Here is a 12,367-nt window from a genome sequence, read left to right on the forward strand (position 1 = left end):
TGCCTCAAATATTATTTGGTTAATTAAGACTGGTGTTAATACAGTTTGTTTTAGGGCAGCAGCGACCGATTATTTTAGTAGTCCATTAATCGATGAACTAGTTAGTTCGAATAATTGAGTAATCGGATAAGGAACATTAAAAAAAAATTTAAAAACATGAGCTGAGCCTGAAATGGTATTAAAAAAAAAAGATCTAAGTACAACAAAAGAACAATTGGGTAAACTACATAGCAAAAGTCCACTAGCTTAAATGCTATAAAATGCTAACTTTTTTTTTTTTTTTTTTTTACAGCGCCCTTGACAAATGGTTCAAAGAAATATTTCCACAAAAAACGGCTAACGAAACCAATAAACGAAATTACGAATGCATTAAAAATTAAAAAAAAAAAAACACTAGCTAGAACAAAAACTTAGCTCATGTTGGTATTAACAGGGAGTAACTGGATTCAACTCACTGTTGCCACTTGAGGGCAGTGTATCCGCCCAATTCAATCAAACTCAATGCAAACACTTTCAAAACAAACCATTACAACACCATTTTGATTAAACGGATACTCGAGGCATTAAAATTTATTTTGAATCTTTATTCTAATCGAATTACTTGCGTTTATCGATTAATCGTTGCAGCACTAGACAATACAGCCACTTTTTTTACTAGATAGATTAGGGGTGGGAACCTCCGAGTACCTCACGATACGATACGATATTTGCAATTCAAGCCTCATGATAACGATGATCTCATAATGTGGCAATACAACAATTATTGATACACGGGTCAGGAATTAATTCTAGGGTACGCAACACAACAAACAGATAAACTCGCTCTTTTCATGTTAATTGGAGTAGTGCTGCAACAATTAATCGATTAACTCGAGTAATTCGATTAGGAAAAAGATTTGAATTAAATTTTGCTGCCTCAAATATTATTTGGTTAATTAAGACTGGTGTTACTACAGTTTGTTTTAGGGCAGCAGCTACCGATTATTTTAGTAGTCGATTAATCGATGAACTAGTTAGTTCGAATAATTGAGTAATCGGATAAGGAACATAAAAAAAAAATTAAAAAACATGAGCTGAGCCTGAAATGGTATTAAAAAAAAAAAAGATCTAAGTACAACAAAAGAACAATTGGGTAAACTACATAGCAAAAGTCCACTAGCTTAAATGCTATAAAATGCAAACTTTTTTTTTTTTTTTTTACAGCGCCCTTGACAAATGGTTCAAAGAAATATTTCCACAAAAAACCGCTAACGAAACCAATAAACGAAATTACGAATGCATTAAAATAAAATAAAAAAAAAAAACACTAGCTATAACAAAAACTCAGCTCATGTTGGTCTTAACAGGGAGTAACTGGATTCAACTCACTGTTGCCACTTGAGGGCAGTGTATCCGCCCAATTCAATCAAACTAAATGCAAACACTTTCAAAACAAACCATTACAACACCATTTTGATTAAACGGATACTCGAGGCATTAAAATTTATTTTGAATATTCTGCATTTATCGATTAATCGTTGCAGCACTAGACAATACTGCCACTTTTTTTTACTAGATAGATTAGGGGTGGGAACCTCCGAGTACCTCACGATACAATACGATATTTGCAATTCAAGGCTCATGATAACAATGATCTCACAATATGGCAATACAACTAGGGCTGTCAAAATGATCGCGTTAACAAAACTACGCCCACATGATGCTTTGGTAGATATCACATATATACAGAACTAGATGCAAATGACAGATACAGCTGCATTAGCAACATGTATAATAAAGAACTAGAAACGTTCGTAAACAGCCGCCATCTTAAAGCAGTAGAATTCTCAAGAAGGCTCTGTTGTAGAGAACCTTTCTAGCGAACCTAAGTCACTTTTCATCTAAAATGCTCCTAAATCGGCAAAATCTTGACTTAAATCTATCTTTAAATGATGAAATAGTTTTAAAATGTACATATGTCAAAAGTAGACAGCAATTTTTATGATGAATATATTATTAATCCTAATTGCATCGTTTACATTATTCTTTTAAATCAAAATGGACGTGTTTATCACTAGTAGACGAATGAGGGAGTTAATTTTCAGGCATTTCCTGTTGATTTTGAGGCATTCCAGGTTCACTTCCTGTTGATTTTTGCTGACTTCCTGCTGATTTTAGGGCATTTACAGGTCACTTCCTGTTCATATTGGGCAATCTGTTGATTCTTGGGGCATTCTCGAGTCACTTCCTCTTGATTTTTGCTCACTTCCTGCTGATTTTAAGGCATTTCTGGGTCACTTCCTGTTCATCTCAGGCCATACAGTTGATTTTGGGGCATTCCAGCGTCACTTCCTGTTGATTTTTGCTGACTTTCTGATGATTTTAGGGCATTTACAAGTTACTTCCTGTACATTTTGCCACCTCCCGCTGACTTTGGGTCATTTACAGGTCACGTCCTGTTCATTTTGCACCATCCTTTTGATTTTGAGTAATTCCCCCACCACTTCCTGTTGACATTTGCTCACTTCCTGCTGATTTTAAGGCAATTCCCGGTCACTTCCTTTTCATTTTGCGCCATCCTTTTAACTTTGAGGCATTCCTGGGTCACTTCCTGTTGACTTTTGCTCACTTTCTGTTTAATTAGTGTATTTCCAGATCACTTTCTATTCATTTTGGGCTATCCTGTTGATTTTGAGGCATTCCAGGGTCACTTCCTGTGGATTTTTCCTGACTTCCTGCTGATTTTAGGGCATTTACAGGTCACTCCCTGAACATTTTGCACCATCATATCAAATTTGAGGCATTCCTGGGTCACTTCCTGTTGATTTTTGCTCACTTTCTGCTTAATTAGCGCATTTCCAGATCACTTCCTATTCATTTTGGGCTATCCTATTGATTTTGAGGCATTCCAGGGTCACTTCCTGTTAATCTATTTTTCACTTTCTGCTGATTGTAGTGCATTTACAGGGCACTTCCTGTTCATTTTGCGCCATCGTTTCGATTTTGACTTATTCCAGTGTCACTTCCTGTTGAATTTTGCTCACCTCCTGCTGATTTTAGGTCATTTACAGGTCACTTTCTGTTCATTTTGCACCATCCTTATGATTTTGAGTAATTCCCGCGTCATTTCCTGTTGATATTTGCTCACTTTCTGCTGATTTTAAGGCATTTCCAGGTCACTTCCTGTTCATTTTGAGCCATCCTGATGATTTTGGGGCATTCCAGGGTCACTTGATGTTGTTTTTTGCTCACTTTCTGCTTAATTAACGCATTTCCAGATAACTTCCTATTCATTTTGGGATATCCTATTGCTTTTGAGGCATTCCAGGGTCACTTCCTGTTGATTTTTTTTTCACTTCCTGCTGATTTGCGGGCATTTACAGGTCACTTCCTTTTCATTTTGCGCCATCTTTTCGATTTTGAGGCATTACTAGGTCACTTCCTGTTGATATTTGCTCACTTCCTGCTGATTTAAAGGCATTTCTGGGTCACTTCCTGTTCAGTGTGGGCCGTCCCGTTTATTTTGGGTCATTTCAGTGTCACTTCCTGTTGATTTTTGCTGACTTCATGCTGATTTGAGGGCATTTCTAGATCACTTCTTGCCTAGCACGGCCAGATTGTTCTCCCTGTGTAATTCCCTCTCGAGTCGAAATCACGAACCAAGCTGTTTCTCTTTTACGGGCTTTAATCACAGAACTTGATTTGCCTTGACAATGCCGTGACAATGCCGTGAGAACTGAACAATACAGATAAAAATATACATAAAGTCAGTTCAGACAAATATATACATTACGTCAGATCATTTTCATACAGCACAGATAAATATATACATGAAGTCAAATTATATTCACACAGAAACATAAAAGAACATGGATACATAACTACACTAACAGAAACTAAGTCAGTTAACGCAAACTAACAAATAACACAAACTAATGAATGACCTCATTGGCCGCTTTACTCCAGAGGAAATTAGTTCAGCTTCAATTCTTCGATGCACTATGCACTTGGGATGTTTCCTTGTTGATCTTAATCAGAGGTACTGAAAAGTTGTCTGTACTCTAATAGTGTTCATCAGATAATAAGCCGATGCAACGCTTAATAGTGCCCCTGTCAACTCGCGGCAGTGAACTTTAGTTCCCACCCCATAATCAAAGAAACTAAATACTTAACATTACACCCCCAGATCAAAGAGTCATTTCTTTATTTCTTTATTCTGCCTTAATGGCAGCTACACCCTGTATTTTTCAAACACTGTGAGAATAGTCCGGGACCCAGCTACTTAATGGCCTCTCGAGGCCGACAAAATAATCCGTCCAATCAGATTCGATTATTTGCTTACGTGTTCATAACGAGCAACGTCACTCTTGCGCGTCGGAAGTCGTCTCCACAACAACACAGGTAGCGAACAAGAGAGCCGTGACTAAGTTCCAATCCGCGCATAAGTGGATTTTAAAGGGGGTCAGGGGGGCCATACCCCCCCCCGGTGGCCGAAAAGTGTCATTGCATGTAATTGACTTTCATATATATGGCGGAAAACACTCAGGTGACTTGAAGTTCCGCTCTGAGACCCTCAATTTGGCCAAATTTAAAAGTTGTCCGATATGCATGTGTGATACATCATTGGAAAGCTTGAAATCTAAATTTTCTGGGGGAAGAAAAATTTTGAACAGGAAGGCATTTAAGAAAAAAAAATTTTGGGAGGCGAGAGCACACGAGAGCAGAATTAAAGACGACACAATTTTTAACGAGATATTATCGCGTATTTACCTTGTTTCGATCCAGAAACTCCATGTCAGTGGCGCCACCAGGGCCACGGCCACCCCACTGGCCAACCTGCTCGCCAGTATATCGTTAGATTGTTGTAGCATCAGTTATGCATTTCATTCGAAATGAATGCATTTATTTTGTTTTGTCAAATGTAGGGCTGTCAAATTTATCGCGTTAACGGGAGGTAATTAATTTTTTTTAACTAATCACGTGAAAATATTTATCGCAGATAACCCATTCGCGGTACGACTCATTCACGCATTGCCGCAAACAGCCTACAATGGCGCCGTTTTACTTATATACAGAGGTAAGAGGCAGAGTGGAGTAGATACAAGCATTCATTGGGGCTGTGCTTTTAATTGGCAAAAGCTTTGTTATCTCTCCCACAGCAACCATAAATATTGTGGGAAGCGACGTGGGGAAGAATGACAGGAGTTGATCTTTTTCTTAACACCTTGTAGTGTACCCAACGCAGCATTTGCAGCCACTACACACAGTCATGGTTGCACCACTTCCCATCAAGCATTTGGGCAGAACAGTATCATTTACTGAAAGCTCAACAAATACACTAGATGGCAGTATTTAGTCACAATATACAAACTCACATTTATCCTTTAAGAATTACAAGTCTTTCTATCTGTGGATCCCTTTCACAGAAAGAATGTTAATAATGTTAATGCCATCTTGTGGATTTATTGTTATAATAAACAAATACAGTAGTTATGTACAGTATGTTGAATGTATATATCCGTCTTGTCATATCTTTCCATTCCAACAATAATTTACAGAAAAATATGGCACATTTTAGAGATAGTTCGAATTGCGATTAATTACGATTAAATTTTTAAGCTGTGATTAACTCGATTAAAAATTTTAATCGTTTGACAGCCCTAGTTAAATGTACACCTTATGCCTAATATATACATAACACAATAAAGAATTGTTGTGGAACTCAAAATGTTGACTGGACAGTTATGGACTATGCATATTAAATCATTAGTAACATCAAATATTACACAATACACCAAAGTATATCAGTAGCCGTGTCCTGCAGTCTTCCTGATAGTTTTCCCCTGACTTTTTTACTGCAGTACTATAATGAAAACCTGAAATTATGGCTTTTAGTTTTGGCCACCCCAAGATTTTAAGTGGCCCCATCTGGCCACCCCGATGAAAAATTTCTGGAGGCGCCACTGTTCCATGTAGCATGTATCACCGAGTGTCAAGATACAGCTGTGAATGGCCACAGCCAGATTTTTTTGGGATTTTATGGGTGAAACATGGTGATATAACAAGGGTCACGATGCAGAAATCGCAGACAACAAGGAGTGGTTGAGATTTTCTTTTTCCTATATTTACCCTTTTAAACGTTATTTTTCCATTTGTCTTTGTTTGGATCGATTATTTATCAAGAAACATACCGGGGAAAATGCGAAAAAAAAAACAAAAGCAAAAATACAATTAAACGATAGTTATGAGCTAGAAATCCGTGACTTTTTTACAGACGCCAAATTTTTCATTGTGACGAAATTTGTTTAAAAGTTTAAAATATGCGAGTGAATAATTTTTTTAAGTCGTTTTCTTTTTTTAAACTAAATATTAGACTTCAATTAATGATTCCAAGCTAAAAATGACAGACATTTGAATAATAAATATAATTGCTTACCTTCTTTTTATGGCTAGGTTGAAACAAAAGCAGTTGCGCGATATCTGTAAATGGGGGTTTTCAGGGTAAAACGGACAAATTAAAAATAGTTCGGGGCTTAATGCGCCATGAATCTGCTATAGCAGCATATTGACATATTGTTCTATTAAACACAACAGTTGTTTTGGCTTAAAATACAGTAGTTTCTTTTAAAGAGGAGTGCAAGAGCAGAAACTGCTTTTTCAGTCTTGTCTGTGTTTTCCGCCATATATGAAATGAACAAAAAAAAATATTTTTGTAATGGGTCAAAATTATTTTTCGAGCACCTTAGATGGTCATTTGCTTCGCATAAAATTTTCAACAACAAAAAAAAAAAAAAAAAAAGAAAAAAAGGGGGGAAAAATTTTGAAAAAAAAGTTTTTTTTTGATTGAAAATATTTTTTTTCTATTGAAGCAACTTTTTGGGGGGATTGAATGATTTAGACACAAATGTCCTAATCATAATATGGCCCAAACACAAAAAGGATTGCTTCAATTAAAGAAAACTTTTTCAATGAAAAATTAAGCTTTCAAATACAAAATTTTCAGTCGCAAATATTTTTTCGCATTCAAAAGCTTTTTCTATGATTGAATTTTTTCTTTTTTTGATTGAAGTGGTTTTCTTTTTGAAAATCTATATATTTTTTAAACAACTTATTTTTAGATTGAATAATAAAGACAAAAATTTCCTAGCCAAAATCTGGTCCAAACACAAATCAACATTCAATTAAAAAAAAAAAAAAAAAAAAAAAAAAAAAGCTTTCACGTGCATTTTTTTTTATTTTTTTTAGTTTTTTAAATTTCAAATTTGTTTTTGAATCACAACACATTTTTTTATTGAAGCGACATTTTTTTGGTTGAAAAAATATAATTTGATTGAAGCAACTTATTTTTTTGATTGAATGATAAAGACACAAATCTACCTCCATATGGCTCCTCTTAGGGGATACAATTTTTGACTGGGGTAACTACATTGGCAGGACACCGGCGGGCGTACCATATTCAATGGATGATGATTTTGGCAAAAAGTATTACTTAAGCAGCCTGATTTAGAATTCCCCTCAAGAATGATGGCAAACATAAAAAATGCTCATTGTCAACTTATTATTATAAATATTTTTGAAAGTTAATTTTATTGCTGACACTGCGTTTCGGGGTCATCAACATGTTGAACCCCCTGCCCCAAACTCCAATTGTCGAGGCTATGGGAGGGCACACTCAAACAGGTTAATATAACAATGATGCTCTATGTTACAATGTTCTCATGCAAGCATAACAAAAGCATACAAAATATGATGAAAATGGTTGGGTTTTAAGTAGGGGTGTAACGGTACACCAAAATCTCAGTTCGGTACGTACCTCGGTTATTGAGGTCATGGTTCGGTTCATTTTCGGTACAGTAAGAAAACGAAATGCAAAATATAAATGTGCTAATTGTTTATTACAAACCTTTCAACAATAGGAATATTAGCCTATAGAAAGCTAGAATTCTGCTCAAAAAGTAGCGGGTATTTCATGATAATCCAACAACAATTTGCCTTTCAGACCCCGCGTATTGGTCAGCTTTCTTTCTGAAAGAAAGAAGGAAAAAAGAACTCCTGTGCTAAAGAGAAAAGCAATCCCAATGACAAAGATTTTAACATGTATTTTACAAATGAAATGTCTCAATGTCTCAATTTTTTTTTTTTTTTTTTTTTAATGAACGGTTTTCAAAAGCTTTATTGGTGGATTTTTTCAAGTTAAAGCGCCACACAGAAATTAATAAATTTAATTGTGTAAGCAGGAGCTGTGTATTATTCTTATTATTTAATTACAGGTGTCTTAGGTCATTTCCATTTATTTTATTTAAATGGGCTATTATTTATTTTATTATGTGTTTATATTCTACAAATGTGATGTAGTATTCATTTATATTGTATATTTTATGTTGTATAACTTTAGTTCCAATGTGAAACTCATTCGGTACGCCTCCGTTCCGAACCGAGCACCACGTACCGAAACGGGTCAATACAAATACATGTACCATTACACCCTTAGTTTTAAGCATGAATAAAATTCTCTCACAGAGTTTATTACTTGTAGATGTCCAATCCATTTGACGTCGGAGGGCGGCAGCGAATGAACATTCGCCAACCATCCCACTTCAAATGGATTGGACGTTTAGCACTGTCAAGAAGGTAATTAAGTGCCCTGTAAAGGTTAAAAAAAATGCATAAAAGTATCAAAGCCTATTTGAACCCTGAAATGCACGAATTATGATTTTTTTCTTATCTTAAATGTTTATATTACCTTCAAATAGGACAGGGGTAGCTAACCTCCCACCCTGGGGCCAATTGCGGCCCTCGGGACAAAATTTTCCAGCCAGTATTTGACATTCTACTGTAGTACCAGTGTTGCCTGCGTGTATTTTGCGGTGGCGATGGCGGTTGTTGTGCTTCCCTACAACAAGATTGAAATCAAGTTAATCCACTCTGGTGCTCCGCTGCCAGAGAAACCCCACCCCCACCAAGGCCCCGCCCCGTCTGTCATGTCGCCAGTGTAGGTCAAAGTAGGACTGCCTGTGCATATGAGCTTGGCAGCCAATAATCATGTTTTACCATTTTTTTGGCTCAAGATACCCCTTATGATACCTGGCTGTAAGCCGATCCCGATACCAGTCAAACAAATGCATCCCGATAGTACATTTAAAAAATTTAAATAAATAAATATACTTAATTTTCAATTAAATTTGATATTATTTTCATGTTTGCCAACAAAATATTTTGATAAAATACATTATAGAAAAAAGCTTTGAGTTGTATTTTTCAACTTAATTTAAATATACACAAGACATTTGAGGAGAACATTCATCCATAAAAATTTAGAAAATGTTCAATTAGAAAGTCCATAAAAAAAAAGATTCAGTTAAAAGTCCTAAATTTTATATAACTAAATAATATATATATATATATATATATATATATATATATATATATATATATATATATATATATTAGGGCTGTCAAACGATTAAAATTTTTAATCGAGTTAATTACAGCTTAAAAATTAATTAATCGTAATTAATTGCAATTAATCGCAATTCAAACCATCTCTAAAATATGCCATATTTTTCAATAAATTGTTGGAATGGAAAGATAAGACACAAGATGGATATATACATTCAACATATAGTACATAAGGGCTCTAGTGGACATTTCACTCTACTGTCATTTAAATCTGTCTATGCTGTCCTCACTCCGAAGCGCCTACTTTTTCCAAAGCTAGACAGCTAGTGAACGACGCTTTAATAATCAGACTTCTTCCTTTTCATCTGATTTATTAATAAAATAGCCTCAAACCATTGTCCTCCTTAGACCGTCGTAAAACTACAAAAAAAAAAGTACACAAGCATTGCATTAGCAACAACGTTAGCTTAGCACACTATACAGGTTCACTAAACATAAACAAAAAGCGTCTCATACAAAAAATATAACATTTCGCTTTCTAACATAATATGTACATTCTTTACAACAACCATACTTACGGACAAATCTTGTCCAAGGATCATATAAGCACAACATTACAACGTAGACGTCAGCCCGAGACATCGTGCAGCCATATTGAACTGGCAAGAAAACAATAAACCATGTCGCAAAGCGACCACAAGAGTTCGCTGTTAGACAGCACAAAAAGCCTTGCTGTAAAACTTACCAAAAGGCAGAATACTGTCTGAGCGGGACATGTGCGTTAATTGCGTCAAATATTTTAACGTGATTATTTTAAAAAATTAATTACCGCGCGTTAACGCGATAATTTTGACAGCCTTAATATATATATATATATATGTATGTATGTATAAATTTATATAAATTTTGACAGGAAGTGACCTGAAAATAAACTCATGTCAATTTATGACAGAAGGATGATCGGATGCCACATAAATGGACATCCATCATTGTATTGAGAAGGGCGACAAATGCTCCTATTTTGGCACATAGCTGGCAGCCATCTTGGGTAGGGTGACCGGTGACTGGAAACTAGATTATGTTTATCCTGAAATGGCACAACAAATTTTGTTGTTTCACGTTGTTCACTTCGATATATGGTGGAAAAGACAGACAAGACTGAAAATGCAATTTCTGCTCTTGCACTCCTCATTAAAAGAAACTGCTGTATTTTAAGCCAAAACAACTGTTGTGTTTGATAGAACAATATGCCAATATGCTGCCATAGTAGATTAATGGCGCATTAAGCCCCCGAACTATTTTTAATTTGTCCGTTATACCCTGAAAACCCCCATTTACAGACGTCGCGCAACCGCTTTTGTTTCAACCCAGCCATATAACGAAGGTAATTAACAGTGGCGGACTTGGCAATTTTGGGGCCAAAGGCGAACATATCCAGGGGCCCTCTTCATGGGTCAAGGGTTAAAAAAGGTGAGAAGGGTGTGGAGGAAATATGTTCCGGTACACTAGGGCTGTCCTCCTAACCGACAAATTTTCTCCTGATTAGTCAGGCGACTAGTTTTATGATTAGTCGACTAATCTAATAATTTTCTTTTCTTTTTACTAATTTTGCAATGACATTTTTGTTGACGCTTATTAATTCACAAAACCATTTTGGAACACTTAAATTCTTTATTAAAGTACAAATAATCATGTAAATAACAATAATTAATAACAAATAAACAATGAGGTTAAATGCTGATAGCATTTCCTAGTGCAAAAGAATGGAAAGTAAACAGATTCATAAAACTGACTTTGCCTTTCCAACATTATTCACAACAATTAAAAAAACAATTTCTAACATTATTATTATAGTATATTACTATATATAATAGTAGTATAATAATTATTCATTGTCAATCATATTTGTCATGAAGTGTCATTTGAAAGCTATTCTTAGGGTAGAATCTGTATTCTGTAGTATTTACTCAACATATTATAATATTAATTCTGAAATATGTGGTATTACCTCCAGAAATCATTATATATATATGACGAACATGACGTGCTTTTATTTTGAAATGTTCACCGGAAGTACGTTCGCTAAACCGCTAACCGAAAGCTTTACACTCCGTAAAAAAGTGTTATTGTATGACTGATTGGAACTGTACTGCATTGTTTCGCCACAGGGTGTGCTGTCGTGTATTTTATGTTCGGTGTGAAGAAGAAGAAAGCTAAGAGGCATTAGCGGCTTGTTCTCAACTTCTCCCTCACTGCACTTTGGCTCTCATGGAGAGCACGTTCGCTCATGTTTTCGAAATAAACGATAGCCGACGTGCAAAGTAGCAAGTGAGCTGTAAAAATAGCAAGCTTAGTGGGGTGAAAAACGCGGGAGAGCTAAGTGAAGCTAACGAAAAGCTAAGCGGAGCTAAGCGATGCTTAACGGAGTTAACCCTTTAACACCTAAGCCTATTTTGGCCGAATTTGCATGCCTTTGATGTTGCCATTATATTTCAGAGAAAAAATTGTTTACAATGGCCAAGTTGGGTCCCTTTTTTCAGGACACCTTGAACTTCATGTCCAAACTGTTGTTTTCTTCACTGACCAATTTTAATCCACATTTTGGGCCCAAAAAGACAAAAAAATCCCAAAATCTTTTTTCAAAATTTGTAATGTTGACGTCCCACTGACAACCAAACATGCTCGACCAACCGTTTTGAAGCTTGATCATATTTATTCAACTTGTTAGGATAAACATTCAATAGAAAAAAATAAGATTGAATAGTTTTATGTTTGACAATTCAACACAAACAGCAGGTATGGTCATAGGCGTTTTTGGCCTTTACACATACTATGGTCAAAACAGGTTATACACAGTGCAAAATAGTGAGAAAAAAATTATATATATCATCTAACACAAAAAGGGTTTGGAGGAGATCTCTTTGTGAAGTTAGGTGTTGTACCCATCACCTTATCAAAAGTATATACCTACATGCAATCAAGCTTCTCG

At 35.6% G+C, this 12,367-nt stretch overlaps 1 protein-coding gene across 2 annotated transcripts in view; it reads left to right on the forward strand.

Annotated features, from left to right (window-relative positions):
* The window catches only part of LOC130917145 (glutamate receptor ionotropic, kainate 1), an 84,156-nt gene that overhangs the window by 1,248 nt on the left and 70,541 nt on the right, over window positions 1–12,367 (forward strand). The gene's annotated exons all lie outside the window — the stretch shown is intronic.

This window comes from Corythoichthys intestinalis, chromosome 6, assembly GCF_030265065.1.
Source record: "Corythoichthys intestinalis isolate RoL2023-P3 chromosome 6, ASM3026506v1, whole genome shotgun sequence".
NCBI lineage: Eukaryota > Metazoa > Chordata > Actinopteri > Syngnathiformes > Syngnathidae > Corythoichthys > Corythoichthys intestinalis.